This window comes from Camellia sinensis, chromosome 1, assembly GCF_055761805.1.
Source record: "Camellia sinensis isolate YWXY chromosome 1, ASM5576180v1, whole genome shotgun sequence".
Taxonomy (NCBI): domain Eukaryota; kingdom Viridiplantae; phylum Streptophyta; class Magnoliopsida; order Ericales; family Theaceae; genus Camellia; species Camellia sinensis.
The window spans coordinates 197,990,518-198,011,133 of NC_138961.1; the positions used below are offsets into that span (position 1 = coordinate 197,990,518).

The window sequence follows — 20,616 nt, forward strand, 5'->3', positions numbered from 1 at the left end:
CAATCGTTACATGTTATTTGAAAAAAAAAATTATATTTATTTTTAATATTTTTTAAAGATAAAAATTATTTTTTTATACCAAAATGACATTTTTTTTATTATTTGAATGTTAAAAAGAGTTTGGTTATGAGTTTTGAATAAAATTTTCAATAGAGTCTTGAGTTATGTGTTTGGCTATGAGTTAATAACTTTTTGAATTAAGCTTTGAAAACTCTTTTCAAAACTCATAACCAAACAAATTTTTTTATTTCACATGTCACATCAAACATTCAAAACTCAACTCAACACTCAACTCAAAACTCATAATCAAACAAATTTTCTACACTCAAATCATAATTTCAAAACTCATAAACTTAAAATACAACTCTATTATCAAATCATATTTGTATAATTCTACCAAACGTTACCTTTATTTTTGCATCAGAAATAAACTCTATAATAGATTTGTGAAATGCTTATTGGTGAAAGATGTGTGGAACATAGAGTAGATTACATCAACTAAAATACAGTTAAATGTCATAAATATTAAATGATAAATTATTCAAAGCACCACTTTCTCCTCCGAGGGTTTAGTCACTGCAAAGCCATTCTCTACCCATGCAAGATAGCCTCCTCCCATATTGCACACATTCTTGAAATCCTGCAATTCCCATTAGACAACAAGTTGCTCTTTTATTGCTTGATGAGGGTTTATAGAAAGAAAAATTATATTAAATTAAAACTAAAATTAAGAAAGAGCATGGTTTTTGTAATCACCTGATTGAAAAGTAGGGACAGATTCATAATTTTTGTCAAGTGAGACAAAATTTACCAAAAATAATACATGTTTTTTATTTGATGAAATAGATAAGAGAGAGGGAGAGTAACGAAATAAAAGTGTTATAACATATTCATAAAGACAATTGAAAGGGTAATTTATAAATAAATTAGGCCGAGCTAGGTAAATGGGCCGCGGTAAAAAGGGTCGAGTGAAAGGACCTTGCGGTTAGCTCGGTCCAATTTTACTTGGGCTTACCACGGTCAGTGTAATTAGCTCGGTCATACCATTCTGAGCCGAGATGATTTGAACTTTCCTCAGGACCTTGCTCTTAATTAGCTCGGTCCAAGCTTGCTATGGTTAGCTCGGTCTCGACGGACCAAACCGAGGTACAAGTAATGAAGTGAAGAACAGAGCTAGTTGGAGCTTGGTCATTTCTGCCGCTTTAGCATGGCTATGTTAGCTCGGTCGTTTTGTCATACTACCGAGGTAAGACCATCTCACTTGATTTAAGCAGTGAGGGGGTGTTGAAGGATAATCATTATCTTTCAGGAGTGTGATTCCTAGGAGGACTCTACATGGAGGAATAAGAGTCCTATTAGGATTGTGCCACGCGGAACCTATAAAAACTCACATCACCACCTGTGGAGAGGTAACACAACTTTGATTCTCGAATACACAGAGCTTTTGTCTATTTGTCTATTTTTCTGACTTAGGCATCGAAGAGGTATCCGGCACACACCCGCCGGCTAGCTCACGCTTATGTTTTCAGGGAGTTAAGCGACGACGTTTGGAGGAACGCAGACTTGGTCAACAGGATTATACGAGAATAATTATTTCGTGCTCGTACAATTGGCGCCATTTATGGGAAGTCCAGAAAGAACAAAACCTCTTGATCAAGTTTTTCCTCTCTCATTGGAAGCAATGGCGCACAACGAAGATTTGCCGTAATCCGCTATTGACGGACAAACCCCTGAGGGGGGTGGGAGGCACGAAGGTTTGCCTGCTATCCCTCCCATGGCGGATTTAGAACCCCAGCGATAAGACCCCCAGAGGGATGCAAGGGGGAGGCGGGCTAACAGCCCCCGTCGCTCTCAAAGTCCCGAAAGACAGAGGCGGATGATCGACCCTCAAGTTCTAGAAGATCGTGTGAAGGAGCAGGACGAGTTGATAAGGAAAATGGCGGCAGACATGGAGTCAAAGAAGCGCCAGATCAAAGGAAAAGGGGTGGCGACAAGAGAGGGGTGCAAAAGCAACACGCCCCCTCACCACTCGGAAGAACGTGGTAGGCATACCACACCATCGCAAACAGAGAGTAGGAGCCTGAGAATAGGCGACACTCAGCCAAGAACTCCCAGGACTTGTTACTCCAGGTGTGAGAGAACAAGAACTGAGAGGTCATATATTGAGGGAAGCACCTATCGGCCCTCGCGCATGCACCGGACGTCATCCAGGCAGACGAAGTTGCCTAGATCATCCGATTTGCGAACCGTGCTAGATGAAAGGGCACGATGGAAGGAAGATACCAGGGCGCGCGACCCGTACAGAGTTTCTTCTCTTTAGCGGTTGGCTCTTCGGACGCCTGGGAGCGTCGAGGTAGGAATGCCAATACTGCGCCTTGCTTACGAACCAACAGACAAAACATTAGCAAGGCTGCAGACCTCGCCGCTCGTTCTGGCAATTGAGAACGCACCACTACCTTCGGGCTTTCACCAACCCAAATTCATCACTTATGAGGGGAAGGCAGACCCCTACATGCACTTGAGCCACTTTCGCTAGGTTATGGCAGTATACCGATGAAATGAGGCTTTAATGTGCATCATTTTTTCGTCCAGCCTAGGCGACCTGGGTCTAACTTGGTTCGAAAGGCTACCAGAAGGCAACATCGCCTCCTGGGCACAATTGGCAGAGGCGTTCGTGATAAGGTTTAGAACGAACACCAAGACACTAGTGGAGATCGATCAGCTACTCTCTATTGACATGGGCGACAAAGAAACATTGAGGTCCTACAACAGTTGCTACTGGAAAACTTTCAACCAGATAGGAGATTGTCCTACAAACCTCACCATTGCACAATACAAACGGGGCTTGCCAGTCGGCAACAAATTAAGGGATTCAATCACTATGACGCCTCCCCTCACGATGGAGGCCTTAATGGAGAGAGTGCACCAACATATTCGTGTGGAAGAGGATGGCGCCCGTGCTAAGGCAAAATCTAGCACAACAGCAATACCAGATAAAAAGACTTCGGCAAAAGTCAACACGGTAGAACGACCAAGCAGGAATGGGCGAGGCAGACGGGCCAACAAAGAGGATCCAGACAAAAGGTGGCTAAGAGTTCGCACTGCCATTACCATGGTGTTCAAAAAACCAATCTACCAGATTCTCAGTGAGATACGCGACGAACCTTTCGTCAGATGGCCAGCTAAGTTGGGAGAAGCACAGAAGGACTATGACGAAAGGTCTCGGTGCACCTTCCATGATGAAAAGGGACACCGCACTGAGAATTGCACGCCGTTGAGACAGCACTTGGAGGAGTTACTGGCAGCTGGGCACCTGGACCAGTACATAGAAGGGGGGCACTGTCAGCCCCCCAGAACCACAATAAACCAACGGAATGCCGATCGACCCCTCACCTCAAGGCGTGATTAACGTAATACATGGGGTATTCGAACCTGAGCGAGTATGTGAGCTCAGGGGAATGATCAAGAAGGCTGAGCACTTAAGGGAGGTATTAAATGCACAACCTGCCATCAAAAAGGGGAGAACATAAGCCACGAATGTCATATCTTTTTCAGATAGAGACTTGGTAATGGTATATTGCCCTCACAATGATGCACTGGTCGTCACACTCCACGTCAAGGATTACGACATCAAACGGATTTTGATCAACCAGGAAAGCTCGTGTGAGATAATGTATTACGAAACCTTCAAACAATTGAAACTGGAGGACAAAGACTTGGTGCCTGCAACATCTCCCCTAATCGGATTCAACTCAATGCCAGAGTGGTCAGTGGGCAAAATAATCCTCACAGTCAGAGCAGGAAGCATGACAAAACAGGTGGAATTTTGGGTATTGAAAGTCTCTTCCACATACAACATAATCTTGGGAAGGACATGGTCGCACGCCATGCGATCGGTAGCGTCAACCTACCATCAAGTGTTACAATTCCCCAATGAAGCTAGAGTAATTGAAGAGGTCTTCGAAGACCAAATTATGTCCAAACAATGCTTCGTCACAATAAATGGCAGTCGCGCTGCCCAAGGGTATGTACAAATGGTGGAAGAATCAGAGAGCAATGAACTGTTTGCGGATGTAGGCAAGGCAGCTGAACAGAAAGCAGTGGAAGACTTGGTACAGGTAAGGATAGATGAAAAGAACCCAGAAAAATTCTTTTTGCTCGGCTCATTTATGTCCAGCACAGAGAGAATATAGGTCATGGAATTCTTAACCTCTAACATCGAAGTGTTCGCCTGAACGCCGTATGACATGCCTGGCATTGACCCAAATTTCATCTGTCACCAATTAAACGTCCATTCAAATGCCAGACTAATTATACAACGCACTCGCAGATCAGCATTCCACCACGCCGAGATAGTGGCGGAAGAAGTGGGAAACCTTCTAGAGGGAGGAGCTATTAGAGAAGTGCACTATCCCAAGTGGATATCCAATACAGTGGTGGTGCCAAAGAAGAATGGAAAATGGCGTATTCGCGTGGACTACAAAATAATCAACAAGGCATGCTCAAAAGATAGCTTTCCCTTACCTAGGATACACCAACTAGTAGACTTGACGGCAGGCCATAATCGACTTAACTTCCTTGATGCGTATAGCGGTTACCATCAGATTACTATGTATGAACCTGACCAGGAGGTCACATCTTTTACAACGCCCAAAGGGTTGTATTGTTATAAGGTCATGCCCTTTGGCCTAAAGAACGCAGGGGCAACATTCCAACGGATGGTCACCAAGATGTTTGAACCATTGTTAAGCAGAACGATTGAGGCTTACATCGACGACATGGTGGTCAAGAGCAAGGATGAGAAGGACCGTCTCAGGGACCTAGATGAGATGTTCCAGATCCTAAAGAATAACAAGTTACGCTTTAATGCATCTAAGTGTGCGTTCGGCATAGGATCAGGCAAATTCCTAGGCTTTTTGGTGACCAACCGAGGTATAGAAGCAGACCCCTCTCAGATCAAAGCAATTCAGGATCTAGAGAGGCCTAACTCAGTAAAAGAAGTGCAGCATCTCACTGGTATGGCAGCTGCGCTCAACCGGTTCATAAGTCGGTCATCAGATAGATGTCGACCATTCTTCCAAGCACTAAAGGCCAAGTTTGAGTGGGATGAAGAATGCGACCGCGCCCTAAAAAGCCTGAAAGAATACATGTCTTCTCCACCGTTGCTAGTAACCCCAATACCTGGAGAATAGCTCTTTTTGTACCTGGCAGTTTCATAGTACGCAGTCAGTGCGGTGTTGGTCAGAGCAGAAGGAATCCAATACCTGCCCATCTTCTATGTTAACAAGACCTTGTTGGGCACAGAAACCAGGTACTTGCCATTGGAAAAACTGGTTTTAGCCCTAATGATGGCTTCTAGGAAACTGTCGTATTACTTCAACGCCCACACCATAATCGTCTTAACAGTTTTCCCATTAAAAGTTTTGTTTGAGAGGGCAAACCTTTCTAGGAGAATCTTGAAATGGGCGGTGGAATTGGACAATATGATATAAAATTTTAACCCAGAACCGCAATAAAAGCTCAAGCTTTGGTAGATTTTGTGGCAGAGTTCATACCAGGAAGTCATCACATCTGCCCAATTGACTTAATTGGTACAACCGAAATGGGGCCGAAAAGTGCTGCAAGAAACACGCAACCCTTAATGCAGGATACTCAGCCGCATCCCAAGGCGTATCGGATTGAGGAAAGTGCAGAAGAAGCAAAACATGCTGCACCAGGCAAAGACTCATCAACAAACAAAAACTTGGTACAATCAGATAGTGAGGGGCAAACAGTAGGTGTGGACTTGGAAGAAAACATCAGCAACACTCACGACCCAAAGACATCATCCGACCCCTCAACTTGCTGGAAGCTATTCGTTGGAGAGATATGGAAGCTCTTTGTGGATGGAGCATCTAACAGGCACGGTGCAGGACTTGGCATAGTCCTCATCTTACCAGATGGCCTAGTAGTGGAACAGGCAGTCAACCTAGGCTTCCCAGCATCAAACAATGAGGTGGAGTATGAAGCGCTCTTAGCAGGCCTAAAATCAGCACTTTTCATGCAGGCCACCGAACTAATGGTTTGCAGCGACTCCCAACTGGTAGTAAACCAGATTTCAGGCGACTACGAAGCAAAGGATGAGAGGATGACCAAGTATCAAGAGTTAGTCAGAAAGGAGATCATGAAGTTTGAAGTAGTGCGGATAGAGCAAATTGGCAGAGAAGAAAACAGCAGAGCAGATGAATTAACAGGCTTTGCTTCGATGGCAGATACATCCATCCCACATCCACTACTGATCAACTTCCTACCAAGACCAAGCATTGAAGAACCCGAAGTAGCAGAGGTATGTTATGCCAAACTAGGCCCTTTATGGATGGACCCCATTATAATGTTCTTAAAAGACGACTTCTTACCCGAAGAGAATAAATAGGCCAACAAAATAAGAGTAAAGTCACAACGATTTTGGCTCTCCCCATCTATGGCCTTGTACAAGAAATCCTTCACAGGACCTTACCTAAAGTGTGTTCATCCCAGCAAAGTCGAAGCATTCTTGTTCGAGATACATGAAGGCGTATACGGAAGTCACAAAGGGGGAAGATCATTGGCTTACAGAACAATCTCACAGGGATATTGGTGGCCTTACATGCAAGCAGATTCAGAGAAATATGTCAAGAAGTGTGAGAAATGTCAGAAGTTTGTACACCAAATACATCAACCAACCAGAGAGCTTCTACCATTAACTAGCCCATGGCCCTTCGCAATGTGGGGCTTGGACATAGTGGCGCCACAAAGTCTGCCACAACTAGTGCCGTCGGAAGTGGTCCTACTATGTCCAAGCCCCACATTGCGAAGGGCCATGGTCTAGTTAATGTTAGAAGCTCTCTGGATGGTTGATGTATTTGGTGTGTGAACTTCTGACATTTCTCGCACTTCTTGACATACTTCTCTGAATCTGCTTGCATGTAAGGCCACCAATATCCCTGCGAGATTGCTCTGTAAGCCAATGATCTTCTCCTTTGGTGGCTTCCACATACGCCTTCGTGTATCTTGAACAAGAATGCTTTGACTTTGTTGGGATGAACACACTTTAGGTAAGGTCCTGTGAAGGATTTATTGTACAAGGCCACAGATGGGGAGAGCCAAAATCGTTGTGACTTTGCTCTTATTTTGTTGGCCTCTTTCTTCTTTTCGGGTAAGACGCCGTCTTTTAAGAACATTATAATGGGGTCTATCCATGAAAGCCCTAATTCGGCACAACATACCTCTGCTACTTCGGGTTCTTCAATGCTTGGTCTTGGTAGGAAGTCGATCAGTAGTGAATGTGGGATGGATGTATCTGCCATCGAAGTAAAGCCTGCTAATTCATCTGCTCTGCTGTTTTCTTCTCTGCCAATCTGCTCTATTCGCACTACTTCGAACTTCATGATCTCCTTTCTGACTAAATCTTGATACTTGGCCATCCTCTCATCCTTTGCTTCGTAGTCGCCTGAAATCTGGTTTACTACCAGTTAGGAGTCGCTGTAAACCATTAGTTCGGTGACCTGCATGAAAAGTGCTGATTTTAGGCCTGCTAAGAGCGCTTCATACTCCACCTCATTGTTTGATGCTGGGAAGCCTAGGTTGACTGCTTGTTCTACTACTAGGCCATCTGGTGAGATGAGGACTATGCCAAGTCCTGCACCGTGCCTGTTAGATGCTCCATCCACAAAGAGCTTCCACATCTCTCCAACGAATAGTTTCCAGCAAGTTGAGGGGTCGGATGATGTCTTTGGGTCGTAAGTGTTGCTGATGTTTTCTTCCAAGTCCACACCTATTGTTTGCCCCTCACTATCTGACTGTACCAAGTTTTTCTTTGTTGATGAGTCAGTGCCTAGTGCAGCATGTTTTGCTTCTTCTGCACTTTCCCCAATCCGATACGCCTTGGGATGCGGCTGAGTATCCTGTGTTAGGGGTTGCGTGTTTCCTGCAGCACTTTCCATCCCCATTTCGGTTGTACCAGTTAAGTTAACTGAGCAGATGTGATGACTTCCTGGTGTGAACTCTGCCATAAAGTCTGCCAAAGCTTGAGCTTTTATTGCGGTTCTGGGTTGAAACTTGATATCATACTGTCCTAATTCCACCGCCCATTTCAAGATTCTCCCAGAAAAGTTCGTCCTCTCAAACAAAACTTTTAATGGAAAAGCTGTTGAGACGATTATGGTGTGGGCGTGGAAGTAATGTGAAAGTTTCCTAGAAGCCATCATTAGGGCTAAAGCCAGTTTTTCCAATGGCAAGTACCTGATTTCTGCGCCAGCAAAGTCTTGTTAACATAGAAGATGGGCAGGTGTTGGATTCCTTCCGCTCTAACTAATACTGCACTGACTGTGTGCTGTGAAACTGCCAGGTCCAAAAAGAGCTATTCTCCAGGTATTGGGGTTACTAGCAACGGTGGAGAAGACATGTATTCTTTCAGGCTTTTTAGGGCGCGGTCGTATTCTTTATCCCACTCAAACTTGGCCTTTAGTGCTTGGAAGAGTGGTCGACATCTGTCTGACGATCGACTTATGAACTGGTTGAGCGCAGCTGCCATGCCAGTGAGATGCTGTACTTCTTTTACTGAGTTGTGCCTCTCTAGATTCTGAATTGCTTTGATCTGAGAGGGGTCTGCTTCTATACCTCGGTTGGTCACTAGAAAGCCTAGGAATTTGCCTGATCCTACGCCGAACGCACACCTAGATACATTAAGGCGTAACTTGTTCTTCTTCAGGATCTGGAACATCTTATCTAGGTCCCTGAGATGGTCCTTCTCATCCTTGCTCTTGACCACCATGTCGTCGATGTAAGCCTCCATCGTTCTGCCTAACAATGGTTCAAACATCTTGGTGACCATCTGTTGAAATGTTGCCCCTGCGTTCTTTAGGCCAAAGGGCATGACCTTATAACAATACAACCCTCTGGGCGTTGTAAAAGATGTGACCTCCTGGTCAGGCTCATACATAGCAATCTGATGGTAACCTCTATATGTATCAAGGAAGTTAAGTCGATTATAGCCTGTCGTCAAGTCTACCAGTTGGTATATCCTGGGTAAGGGAAAGCTATCTTTTGGGCATGCCTTGTTGACTGTTTTGTAGTCCACGCAAACGCGCCATTTTTCATTCTTCTTTGGCACCACCACTGTATTGGATATCCACTTGGGATAGTGCATTTCTCTTATAGCTCCTGCTTCTAGAAGGTTTCCCACTTCTTCCGCCACTATCTCGGCGTGGTGGAGTGCTGATCTGCGAGTGCGCTGTATAATTGGTCTGGCATTTGGATGGACGTTTAATTGGCGATAGATGAAGTTTGGGTCAATTCCAAGCATGTCATACAGCGTCCAGGCGAACACTTCGATGTTAGAGGTTAAGAATTCCATGACCTCTATTCTCTTTGTGCTGGGCATAGATGAGCCGAGCAAAAAGAATTTTTCTGGATTCTTTTCATCTATCCTTACCTGTACCCAGTCTTCCACTGTTTTCTGTTCAGCTGCCTTGCCCACATCCGCAAACAGTTCATTGCTCTCTGGTTCTTCCACCATTTGTACATACTTTTTGGCAGCGCGACTGCCATTTACTGTGACGAAGCACTGTTTGGACATAATTTGGTCTCCGAAGGCCTCTTCAATTACTCCAGCTTCGTTGGGGAACCGTAACACTTGATGGTAGGTTGACACTACCGATCGCATGTCGTGCAGCCATGTCCTTCCCAAGATTATGTTGTAAGTGGAAGGGATTTTCAATACCCAAAATTCCACCTGTTTCGTCATGCTTCCTACTCTGACTGGGAGGATTATCTTGCCCACTGGCCACTCTGACATTGAGTTGAATCCGATTATAGGAGATGTTGCAGGCGCCAAGTCTTTGCCCTCCAGTTTCAATTGTTTGAAGGTTTCGTAATACATTATCTCACACGAGCTTCCCTAGTCGATCAAAATCCGTTTGATGTCGTAATTCTTGACGCGGAGTGTGACGACCAGTGCATCATTGTGAGGGCAATATATCATTGCCAAGTTTCTGTCTGAAAAAGATATGACATTTGTGGCTTCTGTTCTCTTCTTTTTGATGGCAGGTTGTGCACTTAATACCTCCCTTAAGTGCTCAGCCTTCTTGATCATTCCTTTGAGCTCACATACTCGCTCAGGTTCGAATACCCCATGTATTACGTTAATCACGCCTTGAGGTGGGGCGTCAATCGGCATTCCGTTTGGGTTGTCATGGTTCTAGGGAGCTGGCAGTGTCCCCCCTTCTATATACTGGTCCAGGTGCCCAGCTGCCACTAACTCCTCCAAGTGCTGTCTCATCGGCGTGTAATTCTCAGTGCGGTGCCCCTTTTCATCATGGAAGGTGCACCGAGACCTTTCGTCATAGTCCTTCTGTGCTTCTCCCAACTTAGCTGGCCATCTGACGAAAGGTTCGTCACGTATCTCACTGAGAATCCGATAGATTGGTTTTTTGAACACTGTGGTAATGACAGTGCGAACTCTTAGCCACCTTTTGTCTGGATCCTCTTTGTTGGCCCGTTTGCCTCGCCCATTCCTGCTTGGTCGTTCTATCGTGTTGACTTTTGTTGAAGTCTTTTTATCTAGTATTGCTGTTGTGCCAGATTTCGCCTTAGCACGGGTGCCATCCTCTTCCACACGAATATGTTGGTGCACTCCCTCCATTAAGGCCTCCATCGTGAGGGGAGGCGTCATAGTGATTGAATCCCTCAATTTGTTGCCGACTGGCAAGCCCCGTTTGTATTGTGCGATGGCGAGGTTTGTAGGACAATATCTTATCTGGTTGAAAGTTTCCCAGTAGCGACTATTGTAGGACCTCAATGTTTCTTTGTCGCCCATGTCAATGGAGAGTAGCTGATCGATTTCCACTGGTGTATTGGTGTTCGTTCTAAACCTTGTCACGAACGCCTCTGCTAATTGTGCCCAGGAGGCGATGCTGCCTTCTGGTAGCCTTTCGAACCAAGTTAGACCCAGGTCGCCTAGGCTGGATAGAAAAAAGGATGCACATTAAAGCCTCGTTTCGCCGGTATACTGCCATAACCTGGCGAAAGTGGCTCAAGTGCATGTAGGGGTCCGTCTTCCCCTCATAAGTGGTGAATTTGGGCTGGTGAAAGCCCAAAGGTAGTGGTGCGTTCTCAATTGCCGGAACGAACGGCGAGGTCTGCAGCTTTGCTAATGCTTTGTCTGTTGGTTCGTAAGCAAGACGCGGTATTGGCATTCCTACCTCGACGCTCCTATGCGTCTGAGGAGCCAACCGCTGAAGGGATGAAACTTTGCGCGGGTCGCGCGCCCTGTTATCTTCCTTCCATCGTACCCTTTCTTCTAGCACGGTTTGCAAATCGAATGATCTAGGCAACTCCGTCTGCCTGGATGACGTCTGCTGCGTGCGCGAGAGCCGATAGGTGCTTCCCTCAGTTTATGACTTCTCAGTTCTCATTCTCTCAGACCTGGAGTAATGAGTCCTAGGAGTTCTTGACTGAGTGTCGTCTGTTCTCAGACTCCTACTCTCTGTTTGTGATGGTGTGGTATGCCTACCACAATCTTCCGAGTGGCGAGGGGGCGTGTTGCTTTTGCGCCCCTCTTCTGTCGCCACCCTTTTTCCTTTGATCTGGCGCTTCATTGACTCCATGTCTGCCGCCATCTTCCTTATCAACTCATCCTGCTCCTTCACACGATCTTCCAGAACTTGAGGGTCGATCCTCCGCCTTTGTCTTTTAGGACTTTGAGAGCGACGGGGGCTGTTAGCCTGCCTCCCCCTTGCATCCCTCCGGGGGTTCTGTTGCTGGGGTTCTAAATCCGCCATGGGAGGGATAGCAGGCAAACCTTCACGCCTCCCACCCCCCTCAGGGGTTTGTTCGTCGATAGCGGATTGCGGCAAATCTTCGCTGTGCGCCATTGCTTTCAATTAAAGAGGAAAAACTTGATCAAGAGGTTTTGTTCTTTCTGGACTTCCCACAGACGGCGCCAATTGTACGAGCACGAAATAATTCTTCTCGTATAATCCTGTTGACCAAGTCTGCGTTCCTCCAAACGTCGTCGTTTTACTCCCTGAAAACACAAACGTGAGCTAGCCGGCGGGTGTGTGCCGGATACCTCTCCGATGCCTAAGTCAGCAAAATAGACAAATAAACAAATAGACAAAAGCTCTGTGTATTTGAGAATCAAAATTGTGTTACCTCTCCACAGGTGATGTTGTGAGTTTTTATAGGTTTCGCGTGGCACAATCCTAGTAGGACTCTTATTCCTCCATGTAGAGTCCTCCTAGGAATCACACTCTTGAAAGACAATGATTATCCTTTAACGCCCCCCTCACTGCTTAAACCAAGTGAGATGGTCTTACCTCGGTAGTATGACAAAATGACTGAGCTAACATAGCCATGCTAAAGCGGCAGAAATGACCGAGCTCCAAGTAGCTTGGTTCTTCACTTTATTGCTTGTACCTCGATTTGGTCCGTCGAGACCGAGCTAACCATAGCAAGCTTGGACCGAGCTAATCAAGAGCAAGGTCCTGAGGAAAGTTCAAATCATCTCGGCTCAGAATGGTATGACCGAGCTAATTACACCACACCGACTGTGGTAACCCCAAGTAAAATTGGACCGATCTAACTGCAAGGTCCTTTCACTCGGCCCTTTTTACCGCGGCCCATTTACCTAGCTCGGCCCAGTTTATTTATAAATTACCCTCTCACCCCACTTCCGCATCCCTTTGAACAATCAAAACAAAAAAAAAAAACCAGTAAAATCAGAAACAATAATTTACCTAATATTTAATAATTAACCTATTATTATGAAGTATTTTAGAAGAAAGATAAAATTAAAACCAACCATAATATTTATATTTACCACGATAAGATGATCATCTGGTTTGCAAACTGATAAAACCTCCTCCATAAATTTAGGATTCTTCACCCTTCCTGAACTTCAACAATATATATATTTACAACAGAATTTCATAGATTGGGATTACTCAAAAAATCCCAAAATAAGAAATAAAAAAAAAAAAAAAAATAGGATAAGGCTAAAAATTAACCTTCAGGGGTGTTAAACACACATGTTTAATGTAAACTGGGGTAGTAGTCCCTCTAGATTACTTATTGTGTTAATGTGATTCATATATAATTCTAATTGCAACAATTTTACCTTTCAAATTTACATTTTGTGTTTAATTAATAATGACCATCAGTATTTTTAATGAAAAATAGAAAAAAAATTGACACGAGTATAAACGTAATACTACAAGTTGGATGCCCTTTAGTAATTTTACATGGTATGAGAGTTGGATCTTAGACAGTTTCACGGGCCAAATCTATGTACAAGATCTATTTCTCTAATTTTTCATCTCTATATCATCTCCCACATCTTGTCTTATATCATCTAACCTACACAAACTTGATTCATATAATCAAAGCACAACAAAATTGACACAATAGACCAAGTACAAAATTTTAATTATTTTTTGTTACAGATGAATAGCACACGTCATTTTCAGTTAAAAATCATAACCATCATTATTATTAATTGGATCAATCACATGCAAAATATAAAATTAAAGTGTAAAATTTTATAAAAATTTTGCCCTGAAAAGTAAACCACCCAAGTTCATAGTTGACAGAAATAAATAGGGAAATAGGGTAGTTTTAACCTAACGCCGAGATAACGATGGCCTGAAGTGATGAGAAGTTTAGCAGCATGAACATCAATAGTCACCACTTCTGGTGCTTTGCTGCCAAAAAAAAAAAAGTATAAATAAATTCAAGAACAGCCCGCATTCAAATGTTTTGGTGATTTTACAACTGAGGCATACATGCCTTTATATAGGGTCTCCTTTGGAAACATATTATTTTAATAATTTTTTGACTTTTTATAAAAAAGTATGTAAAAAAATAAAAAGAATGATGCAATAATTTATAATGACTTTTTGGCTAAAATTAAAAGTTGTCAAACGAGACTTTAGTTGTCAACCATTATAACTAGGAGTATGCGCGGTACGGTTTGGGTGATTTGATAGTAAAATTATAAATTGAATGGCGGGTTAGTAGATCGACAAATTACGGTTTGAGCGGTTTTTAACGAATTTACGGATTGAGAATATTCTAACTAATTATCATACATTTGCATAATATATAACATTAATTTATATAATATTTTTTAGATATATAACACAAAGTAATTTTACATAATATGTTTCATATATAACTACCAATTTGTAATAAATTTTATATCTTAAATCTCTCTCACACTCACTTTTACATTGATATTTCATTAGAAGTTAAAATATATATATATATATATATATTAACTATAGTTGTAAGGCTCGGAAATTTCCTAACAAATTATTAAATAAAAATTATCTCTTTCTTGAAGAGTTATTCTAAATTAATGCATAAGATATTTGTCACACTTTAAATTAATCATTGTTTAGAGATCTTGATTAATCTAAATCCAAATTAATATTAATCCTCACAATTAGATTAAGGAAGCATCTTAAAGCAATCTAGAATTTTGTCCTCACTTGATTGTCTTATTCATGAGTGTGTATATATTTTAAAAAAAAAGAAAAAAAAATAGGGAGAAGTAGCCCGGCCAACTCAACCCTCATGGAGAAGGGTTGATTTTGTCTTATATGAAGATTCATCTCAAAAAATGCAGCCCTCTTAGCATGCTTAATCAACCTTTTCTTACCTTTGAGTGAAGAAATGGGTTGTCATAAGTGTGCTTGTTGGGTAAACAATATCCCCAATGGCCATGCATGCAAGAACTCTTTTACCAAGCATTTTCTCTAAGCTCTCTCTCATTTTAGTCTATAAATGTGACACAAGCTCCCCTAACTCCCCACTTAAAATTTTCTACTGGAGCTAGTGAGTGGAGAAGGAGAGAAGGAGAGGAAGAAGGAGGAAGGAAGGAGAAGAATGACTCATCACCTGAAAGGTCTTCAAAACTTCACTAAGGTAGGATACTTAGAAATAATTTACTTCTTTAAGTTTTGGGAAATGAATGCATAATAATATGATATGTCTTATAATACATAAAGGAAGCAAGAACAGAAACTGCACTGTGCAGAATCTGTTTTCACTTCAAAACCATGCAATAAATCACTTATTTATTCTTTCAAAAATCTGAAGCTACTGGAATTACTTTGGGGTCTTATTTATATGTAGAAATTTTGCGAGAATTCTTTGACACTATTTTATAGCCGAAAATATGATTTATGTTCACCCATGCTGTTAAGACAACAGAAAGGCCTACTTTACATGGCCACGGTTTCTTCCATAGAATAAATTTTTGAGTGATTCAAATTAGCGATGTGAGGTTTTTAAGTTATATTTCCAATGCCATAGGTTTCAACTCATTTCATTAAGCATGGAGTGAGATATGTCTGTTTTTCAAAAACGCGACAAACTTGGAGCTACCTACTGCTTTTAATTTATTTGGACATCTTCTAGTGGCCAAATAACTTCGAGCCCTCTTCAAAAATGTTCCCAACTGAATAATCTATAACTCCACCGAAAATAAAAAATTTTAAATATCATTTCTACATTTTTATTTGAGGGAACAGTTTGTTGGAAACGTTCAGAATCTGGAATGAAATTAGTGATGGCTTAAACCCTTTTCGTATTGCCTCGTTCTTATATATTTTGTCTTGCATGCACTTAAATATGCTTGAGCAGTTGGAATGAATTATATATGTGTATGTTCATCAAGAGCTATTATGACCATAATAAGGGGAAAATGAAATGGGTAGTTTGGACCATGCGCACGCAGATAAATACAATGAAGAGGTATATTGAGGTTTTGTTGGTGTAGGGTGTGCCTTGGTTCTAAGGAAATGTGATTATTTAGCTTGCGAAGCCTTGACATGGCCCAGATCGTATTCTGACCTCACGGATTTGGTTTTGGGATAAGGGTGGCAGTGAGGGTCTTACACAGAGGAAGTACCTCTAGAAGGCCGGTTCTCTTGAGACGGACTACTGATGATACGCCCTGAGTATCTAACTTAGCACGTAACATCCTTAGGTCCAGTGCCTCGCGATCAAGAGGAAGTTCAAAATAGTCCTTGGCCCGGGTCAGTGGTTGGGTAGGACGACACTCCACGGGGAGTCACCGTAGGCTTACCAAATTTACAATTAATTGAGATTACGTTATGAACTTTGTGATAACTTGACATTTGCATTGTGAATATATTCGTGATGAATCATGTCTATATATATATATATATATGTTGTTTTCGCTGTGCTATTATTTTTTTCGTGATGATTGTATATTTTTAAATGTTGTTAATTAACTCTACTGTGTTCATATTGCATAAGTTTTCAAACTATAAGAAGTGGCTATTTTTTTTTGGGTTTCTTGTATCCTATTGGGCTTCGTAGCTCACGGCGTTTCATGCTAGGTGAAGAAGAAAGAGAAAATCTTGGGGAAGATTTTGTCAAAGTTGCCGAAGTTCAGCCATGGTTCATTTAGAGTTGTCTTAGCCTAGCCATTAAGGCTTGTCTTGCACACATTATTACATATGTTGACGAAATTTTATGTATTATGTAACAATGTCCGGAGATTGGTGTAAGAAATCAAACATTTGGGGTTGTATTAAGATTCAGCTTTGAAACATACTCCTTTAATTGTTATATTGGAACTTAATACCTAATCATGTTGAATTATTTATATTAATATATGATGCCCAAAAATGGGGGTGTCACAATAGTGGAGTGGAGCGGTTCGGTTGACGGATTATAAATTTTAAAGTTTAAATCGCGGTTGGCGGTTAGAGTGGTACGGATTGATGCGGATCGATACGGTTTTAGGGGATTAGGCGGTGTTTTGCACAGCCCTAATTATAGCCCATGAAGTAAGCTAAGCACTCTTTTGCGAAGTTAGGTTGTGGTGGATTGGGGCTAAAATAGTTATAAAAAGATAAAATAAATTTTTTAATTTAATAAAACAAAATGTCATATCTAATTCATAATCATTTTTTTTTTCACGAAAATCAAAAAAACTAAAAAACTCATTCCAAACGAGGCTTTTCGACCTTAGGCTAAAATAGTTGAAAAGCTAAAAAATCAACCCATATCCCAAACGAACTCTAAGTGTCCCTAAGATAATTACAAAGATTTCAAAATCTTATACAAATACATGACAAACTATGCCCTCAATTAGGAAGTTGGTTTTTGGAGCTTCTAGATTAAAATAGTCACAAAAGATAAAATAGGTTAAAAAGTCAATGAGACAAAATATCACATCCAAACCATAATCATTTCAGCCTCGTTTGGGAAGTTGACTATTTTTGTATGCTATTTTAATTTTTAGCTATTTTAGTAAGCTAAAATTTTTGTGTTTAGGAAAATTGTTTTGTTTTTTTTATAATTGAATGTGATGTTTGTGAGAAAAAAAAATGAAATGATTATAAGTTTGATGTGACATTTTATCTTATTGACTATTTTAGCATATTTTATCTTTTTGTGAATTTTAGTTAAAAAAAGCCAAAAAGTCTCTTATCAAACAGGGTGTAGAAACCCCATTTTTGACCGACCTTAAGACTCAGACGTCACCGATTGAGCGCTTGGTGATAGTGCATATTGTGCTCATTCTGAAGTTACAGAGTCCCGGCTGCGAGCCTTGCCTACCGGACTTCGGGGCTCTTTTGTGCTTTGCCTCGGTTTGTGAACCAGGTCCTGTTTTCTCTGTTTTCTCTTTCCAAAGGGAGGGAGAGGTCTCGTAGACCATCTCTCAGTGACTGTAGGCTACGTTTCATGGTCGTAGGCCATTTTTTCCATTTGGAGCCCAGTTTCTGGTTTTCGGAGTCGTCGGCCGTGTGCCTCGGTTCGGGACTGCTTAACTACCTCCGTTTGCTCCGATTTTTGGCACACACCTTATTTCCTCCCTTTAAAGGGACATTGTGGCCTGGGAGACCACCTTCGTGGTCATACACCACTTCCGGTGCCTAGCAGCCTGTTTTCGGGGCCCCGGACTGCGCGTTTTGGCCCCCGAACCCTTGTTTTGCATCCGTCTTGGTCCATTTTTGGTAGGGACCCTATTTTCATTGCTAGGGAGGTGGTAGGATGGTGGGAGGCCACCTTTTTCCCTAAAAAACTAGTTTTCTCTTTTTCTCTCTCCAAAAGCCGATTTTTCTGACAGTAAACTGGTTTTTCTCACTTTTGAGCCACAATTTTTGGCTTTTCATACCACCATTGTGTTGTGCTCATCTAGGAGGCCACCAATATGGATAGGCTGACCAGTAATTCTTCTTGACCCTTTTGAACCTTGCTAAAAAACTGGTTTTTCTTTCTCCTGGGTCACATTTTCTAGTTTTTCACTATACAGCTGTGTTGCACTCATTTGGGAGGCCACCTTTTTGGAGTGGCCGGCCAAAAATTCTTCTTGAACCTTTTGACCCCTGGTCAGCCGACCAGGGGGAGTGGACGACCGGCCACTTGAACTGGCCAGCCTGCTTCTTGCTTTTTGCCCTCTCTGAATGCATCATAGCTGTGCTAGCTGTGAGGCAATTGGACCATCCTCCATACACGTGTATGGAGGATATGTGAAGCCCTTTTGGGATATTTTAAAGCCTCTCCTCTATAAAGGGGAGGCTGATCTTCTTTTCCTTGGGTTGAACAACTTTGAAGGCTTACAGCACTCTCTCTCTCTCTCTATATCTCTACACTTGAGCCTCCAAACCCTAGTTTTCTTGGACCATTTGCACTACAACCCTTAGCACCACACCTCCTCCATCCATTCCAGCACTTTGGGACTGATTTTCAAGGGTTGAAGGTTCACCAACTTGGTCCAAAAGCTCCAGCTTTGCTGCTCTTCAAGGGTAAGCACCTATTTCCCTTAAACTTGCATTTTTTTTGCTCCATTAATTAGCCTTACTTGAAAGTATTTCTGGACTTTGTCATAAACTAAAAAGTGTCATATTTTGAGCTCCTCTTGAATATTGATTAAGGACACTTTTCTGTTTGAGGTCCCCTACACCCTTGTATGCTTTGTACCTCTTTGTAGGCTTATTTTGCATCATATCTTAGCCCTACTTGTGAACATTTTTGAGATTTGTCATAAACTGAAAAATATCTTGTTTTAATCTCCTCTTCAAGTTTGGTTAAGGTCTCTTTTCTGTTTGGGGTCATCTTTTCCCTATGCATGCTTCATCTCTTCATGATTAGGGCTATGCATTAGAGCACTTGCATTGGCCATGGTTTGGCCTCTTAGCCACTGAAATCTAGTGGATTTTCAGTGGCTTAGATGCATTTTTGAGAGCCAAAATTAGAGGGGAGTGACCCCCTCTCTCCTTGTCTTGTTTGGTGGTCTTGTTGGCCTTCCAAAGGGACCCCTTTTTGCATGCTTTGAAGTCATGTTCCAGGCCTCATTCTGAGGGTTTTGAGGTCTGCCTTAACTCTTTCCAAGGCCCTTTTGGCCATATTTTATGTCCCTCATGCATGTGTGGAACAACCCTCCTCAAGGCCTTTCAAGAGGACCTTTCATTGTATGCTTTATTGATCAATTTCAGGCCCTTTTTGGTGAGTTTTAGGGCTGTCATATTTGATTTCCAAAGTTGGTTTTGCTATGCTAAGTGTCCATCATATATGTGTTGAGTAACCCCTTGCATGCCCTTTCAAAGGAGCTTATCATTTTTGCACATGTTGGCTGCATTTCAGTGGTTATTTGAGCATATTTTGTTATGTTTTATTCACTGTTTTTGGCTGGTTTGATGAGTTCTCATACGCTTCATATACATGCCATGTAAACCATGCTTGCTAGCCAAATTTGCATGCTATTTTAGTCCATCATGTTAGCACTTTTTGGTCATGCTTTAAATTAGAAATGTGCATGTTTTGGGACTGCCTTGGCTCTGTCTTTGTACTTCATGGCCAAATAATGCTTTCTTTGCATAGTTATAATTCAATACATGTGCCTAGCTTTGAATTTCGAGGCTTATTTCATGCATCGGGTGTCATATTTCCACGTTTCGGGACCATTTAGCATCATGTTTCAGTGCTGGAAATTACATGTTTGTATGCCGTCTTTCATCCCTTGCCATGCTTTGGTAGAGTGGCATTCCATGCCTTAGATTCGGTCCTTGGTATTCGTGCATGTGTGCACACATTTCGGTTGTCTCATTTTCATCTAATGGCCACTGATGTGAGTATGGCTGAGGTCCACTCATGTTGGTGTAAGTCCATCGTGCACTGTGTATGTCATTTCGGTCCATAGCATTGCGTATGCTAGATTGCATGTTAGAGCATTGTGTATGCCATGTTACATCAAGCATCGTGTATGCCATTTCATAGCATTGCGTATGCTAAGTTGTATGTTAATCGCATTGTGTATGCCATCTCATTGGCATCGTGTTTGGGATAGGAGTTAGCCCAAGCACGGGAAACGAGGTACGTTTCGTACTCCGAGTGACGGAACGTGTCTCAATTCCCTGTCGCCGACACTCCGGATTATCCATGATGGAGTTTAGGTATTGTTGTGTTTTCATGTGCATTCATTTCATATTGAGTTGTGCAATTCGACTCCTCGACCATCATGCATCGATATGCGTGATTGGTGGCACGAGGATCGAGGACTACACTCCTTGAAGAGTAGTCATGCATACATATGTGAAAATACTTTGCCATGCCCCTTTG

The 20,616-nt window shown here is 42.2% G+C and overlaps 1 long non-coding RNA gene across 1 annotated transcript; it reads right to left on the bottom strand.

Moving 5' to 3' along the window:
• Positions 1-434: 434 nt before the first annotated feature.
• Positions 435-13,721, bottom strand: LOC145801174 (uncharacterized). Its single transcript, XR_014342210.1, has 2 exons — positions 13,638-13,721; positions 435-640 (listed from the first exon to the last, which is right to left on the bottom strand). It is a non-coding gene; the product is annotated as an uncharacterized LOC145801174 (long non-coding RNA).
• Between the last annotated feature and the right edge of the window lie 6,895 nt (positions 13,722-20,616).